General features: G+C 42.6%; 1 protein-coding gene and 1 long non-coding RNA gene across 5 annotated transcripts in view; one reads left to right on the top strand and one right to left on the bottom strand.

Moving 5' to 3' along the window:
* LOC144247000 (uncharacterized) overlaps positions 1 to 23,084 on the top strand; it is a 708,772-nt gene that overhangs the window by 368,064 nt on the left and 317,624 nt on the right. The gene's annotated exons all lie outside the window — the stretch shown is intronic.
* LOC110469855 (contactin-4) overlaps positions 1 to 23,084 on the bottom strand; it is a 276,501-nt gene that overhangs the window by 173,350 nt on the left and 80,067 nt on the right. The gene's annotated exons all lie outside the window — the stretch shown is intronic.

Here is a 23,084-nt window from a genome sequence, read left to right as displayed (position 1 = left end):
ATGTAACCCAGTTCTGCATAAACAACCAGAGCTGTTTTCCCAAAGGGAATATTTAAAGGCAATTTTAAACTGCTGGGTTTATAAAACTAATTAAAAGTCTTGGTCTTGATCTTGGAGGTCTTTTCCAACCTTAATAATTCTCTCTGTAAAAGTAAATATAAATACACACTGTGCTGAAAAATTACTTTAAATTATAAATGAACCTTCTGAGATGACCAAGCTGAATGTGCAGATCCTCTCTCATCCAGCAATAACTTTTCAAAGCCGGGATGATGTTTTTTGGTTTTTTTTTCAGGTTCATCCTAAACACTCTACACCACTAGAACACAAAAACTTCACGGCGTGCTTTTAAAAATGACTTTCCATCCACTTGATTCAAATCAACGTCTGGCTGAACATGATCAATGTTCATTAAAAGCTCTGCAGTGACAGGTACACGAGCAGCACCCGGCGTTTGCACAGCCAAGCTCCCACAGCTGGAATGAGGAAATGGAGCGTGTGCTTCCACACGCAGCTGACACCATCCATAACTCTGCCTTTGACACTTGGCTGCCCTTAGGAAGGAGCTGTTTTTCAGAAATAGTTTATTTGCAGAAGGAAAAAAAAAAAAGAAAAAAAAAAAAGAGAAAGAAAAGAAATTACCAGAATAACCTTCTCAGTAAGGTGGCTTTGGAACAGAGTTATGAAAGAAATGCCAGGCAGGAAATTCTTCTGAGTGGGAATGCTTGTGTGAGCTGGAACCACTGCTTAACTACATTAATTCATCAGAAATATGAAATAAAATCACATTTGTGTCTTTCTTTCAGTAAGTAGATGAAGAAACAGGCATTGCTTTGGTGGGACAGCATCCCATGGGAAGCACACCTGAATCCAGCCCCCAGTTCTAGAACAGGAGAGAGAATCCAGGTGCTGCTCACCCCCTGCTAAAATCCCATCCAATCCCAGAAAATCCCAGCACTCAGGATGGAATACACTTTCTAGGACATGATTTCCTGAATTTTTACAGGTGTGTGGGTGTGGTGCCCTTCTCCATGAGAGAAGGATCAATGCAAGCTTTAGGATTGGTCTCAGAGAGACAAATCCTTCTGGAAGGCTTCTCCAAAGGCATTTCAGGTTATCCCACAACCTCCTTCCCTGGATGATCCCTGCCCCTGAATTCCTCTGAAATTCACTTGAAAGTTTTCATGTATTTTTATAATATTTACCACTGAGGTAGATTTTGGGGTGACAAGTTTTCTCGGGGAGCATTTTTCTCTGTTATGACGTCAAAAGCGTGAGGGAATCCTGGTAGGACATTCCTCACAGTCTGCACAATGGATTAGAATAACCAGAAGGAATTTCTTTCCCATCAGCTCCAAGTATCACATTGCCAAGTTTCATTTTAGGGAGGAAGCAAAGCAGATCAAAACATGCACCAACAAGTTTCCTCTCACTACTCCTACATGAAAAACCAGCTCAAACTGCCGTGACATCTCAAAACATCTTCTAATTGCAAAAAAAAAACCAAAAACCAAAACCCAAACAAACACACAGAAAATGACCCATATTTGGGATTTGGGAAAGAATCCTCAAGCACAGGGAAAGCAGCTGGTGGGGTTTGCCATGGGGTGTTTGGACACAGCAGGGGGAAATATCTCCCCCTCCCTACAACAGCTGAAGGGAGAAGGTTTGATTTGTTCTTTTCAGCCTTTCTGAAGTCTGACTGTCCATGTCATTAATCGAATTTCCTTGAGGCAGGGCTGGGAGGCCTTTCCTCCCTCCCAGCTGAGCTTGGGATGCCCTCGGTGCTGTCCCAGCTCATTACCTTGATCAGCAGCTGGAGATGGTGATGGACAAACCCTGTGGGCTCTGCTCAGGCTCAGCTCAGGCTGCTCAAACCCTGCTGGCCTTGAATTTTGAGAATTAAACTTCTTGGGGATGTTTGGGAATGCATGAGACAGAAAAACATCTGTGTGCTGCATGCCTGTGCTGCACAGGGCTGGGGTAAACCCGGGGAGGAACCTGGCTCGGGAGGAAAGGATGGATCCTAAACAGGATTCTCTTCAGTGCTAAAGAAACTGATTTCCCCAGGTTTCATTTCATTTCTTCATTTGGTTAATGTATGACAAGTACTGGCAACAATCAAGAAATAAGAAAAAATAATCAGCAGTGAACTGTGGTATTTCTTTTTTCTTCTCCTTGTTGGAAATACTTTAAGGTGGATACACAATGATTTTGATAAACTCCAAAATATCTGAAGTGGCTGATATCCGTGCAGAAATGGATTAAACAGTGGAATTGCCACATACTCAATTATAAACTGTAAGCACATATAAGGACCAAGCTGAAAAAAGTCTTTTGCTGACTTTAAATAATTTTGATTTAATTTTGAGCTTTCATAACCCAACCTCAGCATGGAGATGGAGCATGTTCTCACTCACACCAAGGAGATACCCACACACAGATACACCCACAATTGGGGCAAATTCATTTCACCAGATACATAATTCATGATATGCAACTTTTTGTTGTATTTACGAGACCACCATGGCAGGGGGGTGAGTTAAACTGATTCCCCAAGGTGAATAAAGCCAATCTTCCCTAGGCTGAGGATAAAAGGTGGTGCAGCAGCTGCTATAAATACCACCAGGCATTATTCTAAATATTAAAGCAAGAACACCCTGAAATATTTCACATCACAGAGTAAATGGTTTGAAGATTGCAGACAAAGTAGTCAGGCTATGAATAACTGACAAGAAAGTCTCCAGATAAGCACGGGGAGTTAATTATGCCATAGCCAGAAATAAATAAAACCACCAGCTCCAGTGTTCGTGAAGCAGCTGGTAATAAATAACAACTTGTAAACATTTTAATGCACTTATTCTGGTAAAATTATAATCAATGTTCATGCAGCAATAGCTATTAAATAATACTTACTGGGGAAAAATCTGAGAAGCTTAAAATCCAGTACCTTGTGTGTCAGAAAATAAACCACACAATGAGAAACAGCTGGAGCTCATCATTTATACCATTTTGAGGTCTTAAGGAAAAAGGCTGCCAAAAAAATACCATGTACAGATATTTGGGGCAAATTGATCTCATAAAAAAAGGATTAGTGCATGCGAGGAGTAATCAAATGCTTCATGTTGGATTACGATTCCACTTAATAAATCAAGCTACTTCTGCTCCTGAAAAGGTTCATTCTGCACTCATTTGATTAGTTACACTAAAAAGAAATCCCACCAGCAGAAGCAAAAGATAAATGCCTTGCCAAATAAACTCTAGCACAGGTCCCTGTGAGCACCTGGCTGATGCCAGCCCCACATCTCTGAAGAGTCTGGGGAGATCCCAGCTCAGCCAAGGCACTTCTCGTTCCAGACTGGACTTTTCAGAGGGGCATCCACTCCAGCCCAGTGCTTGCTTTAACTCCCCGAGCACCAGCTCAGCACCTTGGACAGGGGTTTCTAAAATCAGAATATTTGTGTCGGAAGGGACCTTAAAGACCAAGTTCCAACCTCCTGCTTCAAGCAGGGGCACCACATCCATCATCATCATCACAGATCACAGGAGATACAACAGAAGATCTTCCAAATGGCTCAAAAGGGTCACTGTAAAGAGAATAAACCATCCAGCAAGGATTAATGTGATTCATTTTCTATTTTCACTACCTGATGTGGTGGGTTCAGATGGATGTGACACCACAATCCCCTTGCAAAATGAAATCTGAAGACAGTTTGCATTCTGGCCAGGCTGGTGCCAGCCTTGCCTGGAGAATGGAAAACTGCTCTGGAGCACATCCCCCTTGCAGCTTTACTTCAATATAATTGGAGACCTCTCTGTTCTCAGGGTAATTTTTCCTCACAGGAGGTATCAGCTACTCACTCTTCTTATTTTTCTCTGGACACTCCTCTTATTTTTTCTTCTTACCCCTGGGTAAGAACATGATTTCACAGTGAAAAAGGACAGGAAAAAGCAGGAACCAAGTTTCTTTTTGTAAAATAGAGATGAGTTTGTGCTCTGACAATGGTCTGAACCCAGCCTTTGCTGTGAATCATGGTAGTTCCCCCCCATTTCATTTTGACCTTTTCATCATTATGCAGCCTGATTAGCTCTCCGAGCCAACTGCCTCCATGCAAGAATGAAATCAGCTACTTAAAAGATAAAAGATGAAAGCCATCAAAGTCCTGTTTCATATTCTCTGAACGTTTCTTTTAGAGAAGTGCCACCAGCCTGACACTCCCGGGAAGTAAACACCTTCCAGTGCAGCAGGAAAGGACAAGTGAGCCTCTCCTCCAACAGAGGAAAAAGCCTGGAAAGAATTTTTTTTTGCTGTCTCTCAGCTACATCATCCCTCCAAAAAGCCTTTCCAGGCTTTTTGGAGGGATGATGTAGCTGAGAGACAGCGAATTCACAGCTGAATTCCCTGTGTGCCTCCAGGGATGTGCCAGGGCTCCGGGAGCGAGTGCCAGCTCCCACCCACATGAGGATTCAGCAGACACTCCAAGGGTGGAATGGGAGGAAGGAGCTGCATTTGCAGCACACAGGAGTGGTTGCAATCGCAGATGCAAATTCAAGAAAAGCAGCAAAAAATCTGTTAAAGAGACACTGAGGAACACGCTGAGTAAGCGCTTTCTGCACCCCTCTCCTTGGAGTACCCACAACCAACTTCCAGACCCAGAGGAATCGAAAGTAGGATTGAAACGAGTCCTTGAACATCTGCATCCTCATCCTCACCTTCCAACCCTGCTCTGAGCCACCAGAGCAAGGAGAGGACCAGGAAATGGTGAGAAACCTGCCCAAACACAAACCTGCCAGAAATGCATCGGTTACTGCGACAAATTTTGGATTGATGCACATATCCACACACACATGGACACAGAGGAGCTTTACCAATGTACTCATCTATTTCCCCCCACAAAAGCTACCAGAGATGTGAAAAGTGTGGAAGGAGGATGGGTGAGATGCAGCCCCTGGGAATCAGCAGACATCACCCACAGCAGCCCACCTGGAGAAGAGAAAATGCCAGGAGTTCTGCCAAAAAACCCCCAATGCAGCCCACCCCTCCAAAAAACCCAATCAAACACCAAAAAAAAAAAAAAAAAAAAACCCAAACCAAGTCCAGATTTGCATCTGCTCACCACAAACCTTGCTGCCAATCTGGCACCAGAGCATGGAAGAGCAGGACAGGTTCTCCAAACCCCGGTGAAAAAATCCTGGTGTCCCAGCAAGGATTCAAAGTCAGGATTTAAAGCAAGCAGCCTTTGCCAATATAGGAACTAAGCATCCAGCAAAAATTCAGAGATACAACATCTTTAAGCAATTATGGAATTTGTACTTGACTTGGGTGTTTCTAAGGCAGCAATACTGCAGCAGGCAGAGTCCCAACAGAGCGTTCAGCGCGGTGCAGACTCCACACAGGGCTCTGTCGCTCACAATAATTTGGTATTAAGCTTGATTAGCTGGTGTTGGTGATTAGAGAATATTTTGTGAGCATCACTTGAATCTGGAAGATCCAGTGGCTGACGAGGTGAAGCAGCAGAGGGAGGTGCAGGGCAGGAGCTGGTGCCGGCAGGAGCGATCCGAGGGGATGCTGCGGGCACCAGGATGTGGCAGGGCTGGAGCAGAGCAGAACAGCCTTTTAAAAAATGTTTTTTCCCATCCTTCAGATTCTCTCACACCAACCCACAAGCCCAGAGACGAGCACTGAGAGCTCCATGCATCTATCAGCTCTATTTATTACATAAAACCACAAGGATGCTTTAACAGTCCCTTTCACTCTGCTTCCATTAGCAAAATATTGGCACGACTTCCTCTCCCACTCCTCCAGTGACAATTATAAGATATCTCCCCCCAAGTACTTCTGTTTTTTAAAAGTACATTTTCCTAATATTTAATTTATACATCATTTCCCACATGTATTAGTAATAAATGTTTCAAGGCGGCAGACAGGAATCCAACAGGAAAGCATAATGCTTGCTGTTTACTAGGAGGCCTCATTAAAAAGACATCAAGAGCAAGGAAAATAAAAACAACCTTGTGAACCATTGTAATTGGTCTCCAGAGAAACCTAACACTGAGGACATCGATGCAGAAACGCCCCAGTGACTGGAAAAAATTAAAAAAATCCAGTTCACTCAGCCTCTTGCACTCCTCAGTTCTAACACTGATTTTTTTTTTTAAATTATTGTAACACACACTTTTTGTATTTTCTTATGGGTGTAACAGCTGTATCAGGTGTTTGATGTGGTGATATCAAATACTTAAATAACTACTAATCCCTCCCACCTTTAATTATTTTTAAGGGCAGAATAACAAGACGCATTTTCATGGAGTTTAACTTTTTGCAAGCTCTCCTGTGGGGGAACTCTCCAGTACTGGAGCCAGTTGTGTATTTTTATAATCTCTCCTGTACTAAAATAAAGAGAATGAGTGCAAATACAGTGGATAAATTTGTTATTATTTGTAGAACAGAGTTGTTACATCAGACACATTTTTAGCAAAATAATGGTTTAATCCCCCTTTGAAATGAAAGTTAATTTGACTGGCTTTGCCCCCAGTTAGGCCCAGCTGTCACTGGCAAAACTTAATTTTTAAGCCAAGCCCAGTATAACCCCCTATTACCGAGCAAAAATTCATATTTAAAGCCAACAGGTCCCAGCGGCTCCTTTCAGATCCTTCTGGGCTTCCCAGAAGACTCATGAAAGTTGATTAAACTAAAAATTGCATTTCATTTTCCTGTTTTGTTTGCATTTAAATGGAGAAACTTGCAGCTGGGTAATGGCCATATATTTCCTGTTGTACTTCCACTCCCAGCAATAAGTGTTTTGTCACGTTTTGTGCCACTTGAAATATGAACTTCTAGCTCCAAATGCAGAATAAGACTGCAAACCTGAGACTACAGCAAGACCTGCCTGAAATGTTTGATCGGTGGGGTTTAACATCCATCTAAGCACAATTATTTGTCATGTTTTCACTTGTAGGTGCACTTGGTGACCCCCTAAGCACCCATTCCTCCCTCCTCACTGCCCTGCTCCACCCCCAGCTCCCAGGCTTGGTTACAAACCCCCTCAGGTGCCAGATTTTACAGGAAAGCTTCAAAACCCAGCCAAAAAGTGGATGTGATAAAGCTTAGCATGAAAAGCAGCCACCTTTTACCCAACCCATGCTGATCAAACGAGGCCTTGCTCCCTCACTGCTGAGCTCCATGTGCAGAATCTGACTCAATGAGGTTGGAAAAGACCTCCAAGATCATGAAATCCATCCTTTGAATCCCCCGTGCCCACTGAACCACTTTGGGCAGTGCCACATCCACTTGTTTTCCACGGTAAAACGACAGCAAAAAGGAAGAAGAAAATTAAGGGAAGGTTTCCAACTTTGTTTTGCAGTGTCACCAACCAAATTCCTTGCCTTGGGCACCAAAAGAAGAACCAGGGTGGGAATTGCCACATTTAATCTGACTTTTTTTAGACTAATTACTTTCCTGCAAGCAGAGTCGCTGAACTGCTCATTCCTAACCCTGCCTTGTCTGGCACATCAACAGATGGGAGCAAAATGACTTCTGTAAATCAGAGCCCAGTGACAGCAGCGAGATTATCTCAGTTCTGGGAAACAATCTCAGGTACAGCTCACATTAGAATCTCGTTAGGATTTCTCCCTGAAATATTGCTTTACATCAATTTTGCAGTGTAATGGTTCCTAAAAACTTCCACACAAAATGAGATCTAATCACTTCCTTCACACCCTCTCCTCATTTGTTTAGAAGTCTAAAAATATCTTTAAAAATAGATGATATATTGCAAGAGACACTCCTTATTTTAATAACTTATCTTCAGGGACGGAGAACGGCACTGCCAAAATACTAAAAACGTTCCAACGAAATTTCAGAATTAGCAAAGTCCTGAAATATTTCAACTTTCCATTGCATACCCTTAAATTTTGCAAGATGGGATTCAATTAAATCAGCTGCCACCCTCGACTCTGCAATTGCCAAAGGCAGATTAAATCAGAGAAGGGCAAAGTTGTAAAAAGAACCTTTAGCACTACGTCAAACATGAAATCATTTAAGACAAGGGACAAAAATACTAGTTTTTATTTGGAGAGAGAAGCTAAATTAGGGGAAAAGATGAGGGTCGTCAAATAAATTAAAACCTGGTTTAAGTGGTGCTGCAATAAGTACCTGGAGAGCTCTGTTATTTAGGAAATAAAATTTACTTACAATGCCAGCTTCCTTTGTATTTGGCCAATGCTACCTTGCATCCATTTGAGTTTAGTTTCAAGCCACCACAGATTCCTTCTGTTCTTCTAAAACCTTTCCCTTCCAAGCTCTTTGAGCTGCTGGTCTCCCTCACAGTGATGCAGCTTCAACATCTCCAGCAGCCCAAGCCCCTGAGAAATCCACGTGTGTTCATTGCTTTGAAATTGTCACAGGGGCCAAAAAAAAAAGAAAAGAAAAGAAAAAAGGAGAAAAAAACCAATCCACTTCCTTGCTTTGTGTTGTATTTCAGAGAGTTTAAATGATCTAATATCCAATTCCTTCTCAACGTACCACAAAGTGCTAAATGGGGAGAATTGCATTACTGCCACTGCTTAGATCTTGGCTGATAAGGTGAGTCTTGTACATTTAAAGTGACTTCTGAAAAAGCTGGTGCTATCCTGGGCTGGTAATTAATAATTCATGGAGCCAAATTACAGCTCAAGAAGGATCCAGCCATTTTTACCAGTTCTTTCAAATTCCTCTGATTTATGTATAACTAAGTAGGAGACTGAGCAAAGGGAAAAAATTAAAACTTAACACTTCAGGTTGCAAATTAAACTGTTCTGTACTCAGAAAAGATGGATGGAGCAGGATATAAAAATGCTTCTTGGGAGACGAGAACATGGAGAACATTTCTGAACATACATTCATTTTATGATATAAAAATAGCTTCTGCAGCTACTAAAATTGGTGATATTTAAAACTGGAAATATTTATCACTAATGGGACTTGAGTGCCCTGGGAGTGCAACACAACACATTAATATTTGTAACATCTTTAGAGCAGCCCTCCTTCCATGCTGCCCTTGATGAATGGACTCATTTTTCTGCCCCTTGTAGCTTTATCCTCTCATTGTTAAAGACATTTTTATTGATCCATGTACAGAACAAGATCCACCTAAAGACAAGGATCAGTAAAGGAATCCAGTTTTGTTATTTCTTCCAGGGGGAAGAAAAAAATAAAAACCAAAAGATGATTCACAAAACAATTTATTTCTCAATTTGCCAAGCACAACCTAAGCTGATGTTTTCAAAAGGGCTTCAAAATGTTCTACAGGATAAGGACACAGCTCCAAAAAACACAAATAGAGGAGTAATCTACAGGTACAGGAATATCCAGGGGCTTTCAGAAGTTTTTAGTCCAATGTGGCCTTTAATTGACTTTTTATTTAAAACATTTCATCCTGAGACAGCAGCTGAGGAGATGGCCATACTCAGAGGGGCCGTGGAATTCCTTACTATTGCATAACCCAAATAAAAACCTCAGAAAACCTTAATTAATGTAGCTAGACTGTTTCATCTTTTAAAGAATAAAACAATTTTTTTTTTAATGGTGCCAAGAAGAAAGAAACTTATTTGCTTTGGTTTTCAGGAAAATGTGTAAGGGCAAAATTTTCATAACTGTGGAAATAATTAGGTCTTAAATTGAAGTTGAGCTTCCTAAAAGCCTAAGTTACTTTGAAAATTGTTCATTCCGTATCACACATGATAATCTAGCAGTTTTTCATTACCACTATCTAATTGCATCTTACTTCAGCTCCAACATCTCGTGATAGGAAGTTATTTAAGCAGATAATGCAGGATTTTGGAGCTGCCCATGGTTGGCCACATTACACAGAAATATTTACACCCACAAGTCTCCTTCAATGCAAACAGCAGCTAAAAGGTATCCCAGCAGATTGTTCTGCTGCAAAGCAAAATGATCCAAAATACTCCAAAATGATGTCTTGGAAGACAACTCTGAGGATCTACCAGAGACAACTGCTCCAGGTGTTAACCCTGATAATAATTTACTCCACTTTACACTGAAGATGAGAGCATGAGAACATTATTTGGAGTGCCATGGAATGAGTTGGGATCTTTAAATCCCATCCAGTGCCACCCCTGCCATGGCAGGGGCACCTTCCACTACCCAGCCAGCCTGGCCTTGGGCACTTCCAGGGATCCAAGAGGAACCACAGCTGCTCTGGGAATTCCATCCCAGGCCCTTGCCACCCTCACAGGAAGAATTTCTTCCCAATATCCCATCTAACTCTGCCTTTCCCCCTTGTCCTGGCACTTGTGAAGTCTCTCTCCCTGTTTCTTGTCACCTCCCTTAAAGTCCTGGAAAAGCTGCATTAATTGACTCCAAAGCTTCTCTTCCCCAGCCTGAACAATCCCAATCTCTGAATCCTCTCCAAGGTTGACTAATTATTGTACTAGACTGATTAATATTTTTACTTTTGTTTTTTGTTTTTATTTGCCACAGTGGATGGTAAAATCCTGCAGTGGGTTGTCCATAGAGGTTGTGGAGTCCTTGAGGATGCTCCAAACTCAAAATGGAAAAGTGTCTGAGCAACCTGTCCTGCTTGGAACAGGAAGATGGAGCAGATGACATCCAGATTCCCTCCAGCAACATTATTTTATGATTTTAACAGCAAAACAGGCGTGTAAACTCCAAATGTTAGAGTCTGGAAGTGGGAATGAGCAGAAGTGGATGTCACAGACATTGTTTTGTGTTAAAAACAAACAAGTGAGACTGTGAGGAGTTCATTCAAAGAGCTTAAGTTCTCTCTTGGAGCTATTATTTTGATAGCAAACCATTTGATTTGTCGCTAAAAGGTACATTTCAAATGGAAATTGTTTGTTGACACTAAGACGAGTCAACAACTTTCAGCTCCTGGAAATATTCAGCACTCCGGGGCACTTCAGTGAACAGATCAAGCTGTTGAATGAAATCCCCACGCCCTGTTTGGCCAGCCAGGGACTGCTCTGCTCACACCAGAGAGCCGCTCCGGAGAGCAGCTGGCCAAGTGCTCACTTGCCACAAAGCAGCTTGAAAATCAGCCCTGTTTATTTACTCCTGAGGAAGCTGAGACCTCGTTGGTGTCTCCTGGAAAGGCTCAAAGCACAGTTTAATGGAGAGAGTTCTGATAGAGAGTGTGAAAAATGCATATTTTATGATTGGCTTTTCGCAAATATTACAATTAATATTATATGTGTAATGTTAGAAAGTTATGCTGTATTAATTCTCTTAAGTAGTGTGTTACATATAGTTTTAGGTTCCAATATAATGTTAAAATAGAGACTATATATGTGGGGGGGAGGTTTTTTTTGGAATGAGATACTCACTTTGAGGAGCACCTAAATCTTCCAAAAAAAAAAAGAATTTATGGTTTTCTTATCAGAAGAAGCTAATTTCTTCAAGCCTTACTCAGACTCGAAGATACCAGGGGATTAAAGGAAACAGCTGACATACAACAGACAGAGTTTCTTATTTTAAATAGAATGTATGCATAACCATGAAGGATATATGAATATTCAACAAGTGTGTTGGTTTAAGGGTGATTCCTTTGTTCACCAGGGATGCTTTTCATGACTCAGTGTCCGAGAGCATCTGGATGTCTGCAATTCTTTGCTTTTTATTGTCTTGTAATTGTCCTAACTCTAAACTTTATTACTCTAATGATATTATTATTTTTATAACCATTTTATTATTATTAAGCTTTTAAAATTCTAAAAAAACCAAGCGATTGGCATTTTTCACAAGAGGAATGGCAGAAACCCCTCCTTCACTGAGCTCCAGCCACCCGAGCCTCAACCACTGTAATCCGAGGTGAATTTTGATGCAGAATTCTATCAAAGGCTGTTTCTTTTCGCTGGCAGTTTTGTTTATCCCTGTTTTTTCTGCCGCGCACTCGAGGCCGGCCGCGCTCTCGCTTCTCAGGGCCCTGATCAGGAGCTTTGCAACTGCACTTGGCCCCGCTCAGTGGGATGAAAGATGCACAAAGGATCACTGCAAAGATGCAGCTGTGTGGGTTAAGAGCATCTCTAAGTGTCAGAATCTGGGGTATTGATGATTCTGAGATTGTAAAAGTCTCTGTCTGTCTGCCCCCTGCCAAAGCAGAAGCCAGAATTGGTCTGTGCTGTTTCCAGGTTGTTTATTCTGTTTATCTCTCACATGTTCTGCTGCCCTGCCCAGCTCTGTCCTGCAGGGCAGCGTGTGGGGCTCTGCCCTCAGTGGGATGTGACAAACATTAAACACCAGAAACTCCCTGGGCTGGATTTACAATAACGTGCCAATATCTGTCACCTACGTTGGACAGTGTGTCCCCAGCCTGAACCAACAGAAAAATGCCAACACCACAGTGAGACATGGAGGGCATGAAGAAGGAGAAAAAGGACAAGGCACACCCAATTTCCTCCAGCTTGTCCCCTTTGGACCCCTCATCTAGAATCCTAAAATTTTACTTTTGCACCCATGCCACACTTAATTATTACTGATATCAAACACTCAGAGCTGGTAATTCATCCTGTAAGATTGAAAACTCTTTTCCATGGCCAGAGATCACAGCCAGTGTCTCTGGGGGCTCTGTCCAGGGGGTTCCTGACCCCTGCCAGGGTCCCAGGGCAGCCAGAGGGATGCTCTGGATTCCCACATCTAAGCCTTTGATTTGATCAGCCTGTACAAACACCCTGCGCCTTGGACTGTGCACAATTTCTTAATCCACCAGTCACATAAAAGAAGCCTCTCCTCAAGATGAGCCAGACACATGATCTGGAAGTTAAAAACAAACATTTCCATTTTAAAAAATTAATTTTTTCCAAGCTGTTAGGCTCTCATTGAGCTCCCAAGAAGCACCTGAGCAGCCCAAAAATCACTTGACAGAACCCTCCGCTGTGCTGAAGCACCTCTGAACATTTCTGGTGTCATCCAGTTATTTTAATTTATCCCAAAGTCTTAAAAGCCAGCACTAAAACCAAGCAAGGCTCTCAGCATGAAAAAGAACATCCTAAATAACAAATACAACGTATGTAAATGCCAGCCCCCTAAAACAACTTCAGTAGCTTACAGGTATTGCCATAAATCACACCATTAAAACTGCAGTTTAAAATGCCATCAGAAACTTCTGGAAATAGGGTTTTGTACTTTCTGCAACAGTTGTGACAAATCTCTGATCATTTTCAAATGAATTATTATTTAAGCTTAAAAAAAATCTTGCTCTAACACAATTGTTGTTTGTATTGGCTAAATAAATCAGCGCAGCAAACCAGAGCAATAATATTCATTTTCAGTAAGAATGTAAAAGCAAAGTCAGAAGAGGGAATGCAAAAAAAAAAAAAAAAAAAAAAAAAAAAAAAAAGATGTCAATTTTAAAACACAGCTGACATTCCTCAAACCATTAAAATGTGGTTTTTTTGTCTTTTCCCTATGAAAACAGAATAGTGCAGAAAAATGAAGACAGGAGGAAACCCATAAGGCCCGTTAACATCCACACACACCTTCCCTGAGGCCAGCTTGCTCAAAAGTCCCTCAAATCTCCAGCTGAAATAAAACTTAGCTCTTTTAGAGTAAGGACACGACAAGCGGCACATCTTTTCCAGCTGCAGGCTCTGGCAGAGGTGCAGCTGCACTGCTGTAACTTTGCTCCCTGAACCCAGATATTTTTGCATGTGTACCAATTGCTCAAAGTTGCTGCTAACTCCCAGTTTTTGCTTTGCTCCAAGTCTAAGAAGCCTCCAGTAGCATCTTGAGCATAAACTCTAAAAATCCAGGTAGAGCTGTCCGTCAGTTGACTCCGCTAGTGCTCAGAGAGCATTAGGCAGACTGGCAAAAAGCCACATCCAGTTTGAAATGTGCACTGAAAATTTCCTCTGTCAGATGAATCTTTAATCTATTTATAATCTCCAATGTTTCCTCTAAACAGCACTCCATGTCTTACCTTGTATCATTTTCCACATAAATGCCATGCCACAGAGCTGAAACGTATGTCCAAAGAGAAAAGTGGATTTCATTTTGATTTTTTTAAAGTGAAATGGTTGAGAGATTGACCTTATTATAATTTGATCTCCAGTCATTATTACCAGAACAACTCAAAAGCAATTCCTGTCATCGTCCCTGCTGCAGAGTGTTTTGGAAACCAGGGCCCTGCTACAGGAAAGCAATTCCTTCCTTTCTGTGCACTTGATCAGAAAATCAGGACACTGACAGAAATTAGTACAGATCTTCTGATGCTTCTTTTAAACATTAAGGGTTTTGAACTCATATTCTTGTTTGGGTGATTAACATCATTATGAGGAAATGCTTCAGACAGAAATGGTTTATCTGAACCAGTATCACAGAATGTTGGAAGGGACCTTAAAGCTCATCTCATCCCACCCTGCCATGGGCAGGGACATCTTCCACTGTCCCAGGCTGCTCCAAGCCCTGACCTGGCCTTGGGCACTGCCAGGGATCCAGGGGCAGCCACAGCTGCTCTGGGAATTCCATTCCAGCCCCTCACCACGCTCACATGGAACAATTCCCAATCTCCCATCCATCCTGCCCCTGGCAGTGGGAGCCACCCCCTGTGTCCTGCCCCTCCATGCCTTGTCCCAAGCCCCTCTCCAGCTCTCTTGGAGCCCCTTTAGGCAATGGGAAATACTCTTAAGTTCTCTCTAGAGCCTTCTCAAGCCTCTTCCTTCTCTCCAGAGCCATTGCAGGGAGTATATTCTGTTCCCCAGACTTCCCTCTGCTGCAGGAGACAGAATTTGGGATGTCAGGAAGAGATCCTGGGTTGTGTGCCATGGTCAGTCTCTCTGAAATGAGAGGAAGCTTGCTAGCAGCAGCTGCACACAAACTGCTGCTGCAAATGCCAGCACTGGGGCTGTTCCCACTCCCATCCCTGCCCAGCAGCCCTCCAGGACAGCAGACACACAGGAATTGGATTTTCTTGCACAAACCTCCCTCACATCAGTGTCAAAACGAAGTAAATTAACAACAAACAAGTTACCAGTGACAAAGAGCCTTTCAACAGCACTTTTACTCTTGTACTACAATCCACACAGCACTTACTCTTTCAGAAGCTACACAAGCTAACAAAGGCAATAGCTCTGAGCTCCCCTATGATTATTTCTGACCTATTTTATGCATCTGATGATGCTCCATTCACAGGAGCCAGATTTACATGGGGCTCCTTAGGCTGGGTGTTCATTCAGCAAGGTGCCATGGGTTTAATTCCCAATTCTTGGGGCTGCACAGGATCCTAGCTGGTCCTGGGGTGGAATTTGGAGCAAAACCCTCACTTCAGACCTCGCAAACACAGTAGGATGGCTTTGAACAGACACTCAGCATCCCATTAGTGTCCTTTGTGCTCCTCACAGCGGTGTTGGTGTCCCTGATGCTCTGATAAGGGCAGCAGCCCCATTTGGTGCCTATCAGATAACGCAGCTATCGGGGGATCTTTATCTGCTCCGTGTAATCTTTATCTGCTCTGTAATGCCTGCGACAGAGCAGATCTGGAATCTGAGTTTTTGAGTCACTCCAGCTCTGCCGGATGAAACACTGACAGGAAAATATCTGACATCTCCAAGTCTTAGGTATTTTAAAGGAGATTTATTTATTATTGTTGTTTTTAAAATGATGGAATCACTGAACATGGGCTTACAAATAGGAATAAACTTATATAGTCCATCCATCAAAGTTCTTAGAGCGGAGCACATAACAAAAATGGGCAGCTGGAGGTTGGAGCTGGAGAAACTTTGATGTCCCTTCCAACCCTGGGCCATTCCATGATTTTTTATGATTTATGAGGAGGCAGCAGCTCCTCCTGTGTAGGACAACAGCAGAGTGAGGCATCTCCCCACACTGGAAAAAATCCTGGCAACACTCGACTGGCGAGGGTTGGATTTGTTTGGGTTTTTTTAACTGTAAATACTTTGCCCCAGTTTCCCCCTTGCCCACTCAACAAGAGCACAAAATTCACTCATGTTTTGAACAATTGACTCTGAGTTTTTGGATTACAAGACAACCATTAAAAAGGAAGCAGTCTATGGAATAATAGTGATTATCTCCTCCCTGTCTCCTTCCCTCCTTTCATATCTTCTAAAAATTAAGACACTTAGCCTGCTAAGGACTGGAAACTCTGTGTTTCCCTCACTCGGACAAAGTTTAGGAAAGCAGAGTTGTCTGAAGGAGACACAAGGGCAGAACTACTCAAATATGAAAAGAAACTCAAAGAAAAACTGATTTACTTCTCACTTTGATATTCTTATGGAGACACACAAATAGATCTCAGTTTTTATAGCCTTTAAGGGCAACACATCATGAAATTCAGTCTTTCAAACTGAATTTAAATGCATCCTTAAATTATAGAAAAAAGGCTTTTGTTCCCATAAGATGGCAATCAAAACCAGACCCACTAAATAATGTGGCTGCTATGAGTCTGGGCAATTTTGCTTCCAATACAAAAGAATCCTACTTATGCAAAAACTTTGATTAATTATTTTGCATCAGGAAGAAAGAATCTCTTTTTAATTGTAGCAAAAAAAAATCATTATAGATTAAAATGTCATTTTAAGTAAGACATTATGGAACCAAAAGACCATTTCTGCTCTTTCCAAATTAAGAATAGAAAACTAAAAATTAAACTGTAAGTAAAATGCCATATATTGCCTTGGAATGAATTTCCAATAATAGTACCTACTTTATATTGGTACAAACAAACTTTGTCTTAATTAGATTGACCTTTAAAAAGCTTCTCAGGCATTTGAGAATTGTAAATACTTAAAGTCTGATTCATTCACATTCCTGTTTGCTGAAAGCTTCGAAACACAGAGCTGGGGCCAATTCCACCGGTCCTGCAGCTCTGCTGGGACCAGGCCAGCCAGGCCTTGGAGGAATTTCATCCCTTCTGCCTCCTCGGAGGCCTGGGGGGGATTTGGAGCTTGGCTGCGCTTTGGAAGGGCTGTGAAATCCAGCAGGAGCTGCAGCAAGGGCTAATTGGGATGAGCAAATGGGAAATGGGGCTGAAGGGGCATCGCTGCAGCAGCAGAGGGGAAGTTCACAGAATGACAAAATAGTTTGGGATAGAAGGGACCTTAAAGCTCCCATGGCAGGGACACCTTTCACTGTCCCAGGTGCTCCAAGCCCTGTCCAGCCTGGCCTTGGGCACTGCCAGGGATCCAGGGGAATTCCATCCCAGCCCCTCACCACCCTCACACAGGAAAGAATTTCATCCTAACGTCCAATCTCACCCTGCAGAACACTAACACATCCACACAGATAACTTGCAGATTGTCTCTCAGAGCAATTTCCTTTTATTGATGTTGAGCTTGTCCTTGCTGGAACAAGGAAGTGAATTTGAGCTGAGGGAATTTATTTCAGCAGTTTATGATGCTGTTTCACAGAGTGTGGACCTCCCACGTCAGAGGATAACAGAGCTCATGTTTCAATGCTCAGGGCTGCCATCTCTGCCTCCACCTCTTCTTCCAAGTGACCACTGCACAATCCCTGTGACCAGCCAGACAATAAATAATTGATGAACTTCAGCAAGTGACTGTGTCCAGAAGGGCCGTAGAATTTGGAATAAAATGAACAACACACACTAACAAACACCAGACCTTTTCTGCAATGAAGAACAAGCAAACAAGAGGCTGAGCCTTAAAAATATTCCTTGTACACACAGCTTCAGCATTATAAACCCAACAGAGCCCTGCCCAGGCTGACAGCTACATGCAGGTACGTGCAGCCTTCCCTTCCAAAGGTCACTCTCATCCCAAGGAATCCTCCAGCTCTGCCAGCTGTGCTCACCTGCACACGGAGCAGCTCATCACTTGCTTTCACCACAGAAAACCTCCTCCAGTTCATTTGAAACTGTCAATTTAAAACCTCTCCCTTACCAACTTTAGCTCTAACTGGACTACAGAGACTGTGAGTGTTCCTGGCAATAAAGGAAGATTAAGGCTGGGAAGGAAAAGCAAGTATCGTAAAAATAACAGTGTGTAATTGGGCAGCCTCCCATGGTTGGGGAAGAGGAATGAGCAGGTCAAGCAATTGAGAACCAGGAGAAATGACCTTCAAAAGTTCTGTCTGGGGACAGGCTGCCGATGGTCTCATCAGCATTCAGCTCCATTGCCACAGTCTGGAGGAGGAAACATAATGCAGAAAATGGAAAGGAGGGAGATAGAGGAGCAGTGGGGAGAAAAACATCTTTCTTCATTCAGCCAGGGAGGAGATGGAAACCAGCCGGCCGCAGCCTTTTCCCCTTTTCCTTCTTTTTTTACAAGTCCTCTGGTCTGTGACCCACCCACTAATATGTTTTCAGTATCACATATAATCTTTAAGAAGGCAGATTAGTGACTTATAAAGAAAACAGTTGGGGAAAAGGAGCTGTCAGATATTTTACTGCACATTTCAGTTGTTTCACACAAAGTGAGAGGGGCTTTGGGTGGGATTTTCGACAATCGAGGCGCTCGGTGATTTTCGGCAAGAGCAGAACACCAATTTACCTTTTATGTCTTTAAAAAAAAAAATCCCCTTTTACTTGTAAGCTGTTCAAGACAGATTGTGCTTTCCGAGGTGTTTATACAGCTCCTTTGGTGTCTGGGTGTTACAGCAACATAAAGTGATATTGAGAATTGGTTATTTGCTGTCATCCGGCTTTTCCATCAGCTTTTTACAGCTTTTTATAATGGAAAAAGATGTGGGGGGAGGGGGGGAAAGGCCAATTTTGGAAATGTATACACAGACAGAGTTTTCATACGTGTTTACAGGTTATCACTGAGAAACTAAAAGCCTCCAGAATTTATGCTTTCTCCAGGATGCCGTTCTTCAGCCGTGATATTTTTGCCAGGAGCCAGAATCCTCATGATCCCCCTTCCACACACAGAGCAGCACACATTCCTCAGCAGAGACTCAGATGTAATTAGGATCTCCAGTTTCCAATTTCCATTACTTCATTAAAATGAGTGCATAATTAGACAATGATATTAATACTGGAGGTTGGGCTAGCTGAACTTTTCCACCATCCCTGGAAGTGTCCAAGGCCAGGTTGGACAGGGATTGGAGCAGCCAGGGATGGTGGAAAGTGTCCCTGCCCATGGCAGGGGGGTGGAACAGGATGGGAATTATGTCCCTTCCAACCCAAACCATTCTGGGATTCTGTGATTCTATATATGAATAAAGATACCAGATAAAATTTCCTCACAATTTCCGTTGTTTATTGTAAAAGGGGTAAGTATCAACAGAAACACTGGCAGTGCTTCTTGCCTTCAAATCCTCTCATGTTCTGGGCAGAGTTTGGATTCAAACCTTCAGATAAGGACTGGTGCTGAGCATCTCACACATTGAGTTATTCACAACTCAAGGTTTATTCCCAACACTGTTGCTCCAATGACATTTAAAAAAAATAACAATTTTCAGCAGGGATCAGCACTCTAAGAAAATGCTGTCCCCAGATGAAATGAAAATGCAAAAAGACAGACTCAAATGTTCCTCCCAGGCAGGTTCCCTTCTCCTCTGCTCAGGTCAAAGACGAAGACAAGCTGTGGGAGGTAAAACCATATCTGCTGTGCCATATGTCACCCCATCGTGTCCTCGGACCACTTATCTCTTTCAAATGTCATTAGAAGTGACTATATTGGAACATATCTGAACATCACAGCATCTGCTGTGCTCCTGACCCGTGATGTTCAGGGCTGCAAGATTTGCACTAATCTGCTCGGAAAGAGCTCGCTCATGGGTACACAGGACTCGGTCCTGAGAGGTGACAACAGCCCTCAGCTCTCATCACCAAGGAAGATGCTCAGGAATTCATAAAAATCTAAATAAAAATTACCCATTTCTCTCCAGATGCTGCACTAGTCTCTCCCACATCACTCATCCAATGTCTCCCTGCAGCTAACTCAGGTGTATGACTTGTTAGCACCATTACTGCACTGGTTTCATATTAATAAACAATAATTACATGAGGCATTCACTCACAGCAAAATTACTATTCCTGTGTTTAATTTTTCAGAAGGATTTCTACCAAGTTTATGGCTGAAATCTGTGCAAAATCTAAAGAGAAACAGCTGGGCTATTTTTGCTGTGGAAAGCAGCATGAAATTGATGCTGGATTTGTTACATTCTAAACCATCTGGACTTCACCTATCTCTGCCCTACCTGACAGCCCTGCCATGGTAGGCACTTAACTCTTACATCCCAGATCTTCCTTTTTATTTATTTATTCCTTTTTATTTTTTTCTCCTTACACCCACAGCACACAATTTTTTCTGGAAGTCTGGCCAGAATATCAGAGGGATGAGATCTCCATGTCTTAAAAAAAAATGCAAGAAAACCCATGTGATCATTCTCATATTTATTCATTGACCCTTCTGTGCTCATTTTCACATGGGGATTATTTCAGGAAGGACCAACAACCACATTACCAGATCAGCTCTGGCACTTGGACACAACAGCACCTCGAGTTTTCACCAAGCATTTAACAAAAAAAAAAGGTTGATTGTATAATGTTAGATTAAGAGGTCTGAACAAAACTCCAAAGAGGGAATGCCATGCAGATATCCTCACTTCCCAGCAGACTTGGACCTCATCTAGGCACAGAAATTTGTGTACAGGGGCTGGGATTTTCATCTCCACAAAGACAGAGCTGCACTATAAGTAGTTTTAGTGCTGTGTGTGTGCTCTGGCCCTACATTAGACATGTGCACATCTCAATTATGTTTTATCATTTTTTCAGAGACTTTTCCAGGGAGAAACAAAGGCTGGCTGAACATCCCATCCCGAGGGACCGTGCCGCTCATTCTGGTACCACACGCGGCCTTTGGCACACGAGTTGAATAATCCACGAGCCCTCAACTCCACACGGAGGAACGCCCTTCATTAAACACCCATCCTGCTGGATTATCACTGTTCCAGTAAATAACCCTTCCTGCACCTACTGCTCACTACAAAAACCTGGATGCGGGGAATTGTTCGAGGAGGACAAATGCGGCGTTGTCTCCGTGGCACCTCGCTGGCCCCGAGCTCTTTGCTCTCCCACCTCCCGTGGGCACAGATGATTACATTCTCCTCTTCCTCCAGCTGCCTCTCCCCAAGGCTTCCCTCACACAGCCACAGGGACGGGAATGGAGGCAGCTGGAAACAATCCAGCTGTTTCACTCCCGGCCTTCTCCCGGAGGCCACGGCCACCAAAGGCTCCCACGAGGGATTTTCTGGAAGCACATGGAGAGTGCTCTCACAGTCAGATGGGGCTCCTCAGAGACTTATTTGTGATTTACGGTAAGATGGAGGAGGGCAAAGCTGTTTTATTCTAAGTTATCCAGTTGATTCTGGTTGGAAACACAACTACAACGCTGCAGAATTGGAGTTTTTCCCTGATTTTTTTATGTTTTACCTGCAAAAATTGTTTTACAAATCATGAAAAATACTTTGCTTTTAGTGTTTTAATGTTTTCAGCTCTGCAGGTGATGGGGTGAGTAGGTATTTCTAAGGTCTCTCCCTTTGCTCCTGAACACCCCAAAACACCCCATTAGATTTGGAAGAGCCCTAAGCTCAAGTGGCTGGGGAAGGAAAACTGTCCACATTTAAAAAATTATCAGGTTGCAAAATATGAAAAAGAAGAAAATAAATTTCTGGAGTTCAAATATGAAAACATTATGGTGTGAAAGGAGGTTTCTTACTACTGAACTCTGCTTCAGTTACATCAAAACATTAATTCAGGCTGAATTTTCAGCCAGTGCAAACAAGTAGGGGAAACAAAAAAACCCACAAGGCCAGATTCAGTTCTTCACTGCCATGAAATCTGCTGCCAGGATTCATCCAGAGTCATTTCATCACAACATGATTCAAAACATTCTACATCTATGCAGGAGGATTTGTCCAGAAGCTTTGTAAGCAATATATGAAGTACAACCTACATTAGTTTGAACTTCAGACCAGACTAATAAAAAGTCCATCCTAAGTTTATTGACATCATCCCCGCCAAAAACACAGAGTAGGCACTTGATAGCAAAACTCTCAGCAGTGACCTTCCTAAATTCAGCCAGAAGAGCCTCCATTTCATTAGGATTCCTATTAAGGCAATAGAGCCCAGCTGTAAATTACTGGTTATTACCAAATTAAATGGTACAGAACGGATTGTTTCTGGGAGCTCTACTCCACTGCTCAAACTCCCTCCCCTCTTTATCAGGCCAGGCTGGAAGGGATTGATCACCCAGCACTGCAAATAAATAATCTGTTGTGGTGTTACCAGCTTGAGAGCTCAAGTACAGAATTAAGAACAAATATATTTGCTGTTTTCAGGAGATGCTGATCATCAGGATCCACCTCACCCTGCTATGCTGATATTTATTGGTGCCAATTTTTCTGGACATATTCCCATCAGAAGAGCTTGGATAGGTTTGGAAAAATAAAACTCTGAGATCAAGGCATTGCTGCTGCCTGCTGAGGAAGCTGAAACTCATCTGGGATATGGGAATTTCCATGCCAAAACAGGGACCATTGGACCAGGAGGCTGTGATGGCACATAATGGCACCAGGATGGACATTTCTAGGCACAAAGCCAGAAAGATCAGAAGTCATCTGGGGGGTTTGGACCTAGAAAGGAAGGGAAAAGACCCCCACAAAAAGTATGAAAGCACCCAGAAAACTGCCGGGGTGGCTTGGTGATGGCTGAGAGAGCACCAAGCCAGGGGAACATCACTGTGAGATTCCTAATGTTACTCAATGTTTTATTTGGGCTCTGGACCGTCCAGGTTCACTCTGAAATCATCCCCAATGACTTCATTATTTAACCTGACTTGTCTGTTTGATACCCCCAAATCATTCCATGACTTGAGGTTTGCAAACTCTCTACTGTGGGTCAAGGCCACGTGCAAGGAAAACAAGGGAAACCATCATTAAGGATTCCATGCATTTCTATTCACCAAATAAAAATCATAAACCCCCTCCCAATCCTGGTAAGTAAAACATTATACAGAGAGCAGATTTCAGCAGGGGCCGTAGATATTTGAATATTTTTATATGATAGCATTATTTCCCTGGCTGACTTTTCCCTTCAGATACATCCCTTCTTTTATCTTCCCTTGGTCCTTTATCATACTATAAAGAT

The sequence above is a fragment of the Lonchura striata genome, chromosome 12 (genome assembly GCF_046129695.1).
Source record: "Lonchura striata isolate bLonStr1 chromosome 12, bLonStr1.mat, whole genome shotgun sequence".
In the NCBI taxonomy this organism is placed as follows: domain Eukaryota; kingdom Metazoa; phylum Chordata; class Aves; order Passeriformes; family Estrildidae; genus Lonchura; species Lonchura striata.
This window is presented reverse-complemented; position numbering and strand designations above follow the sequence as displayed.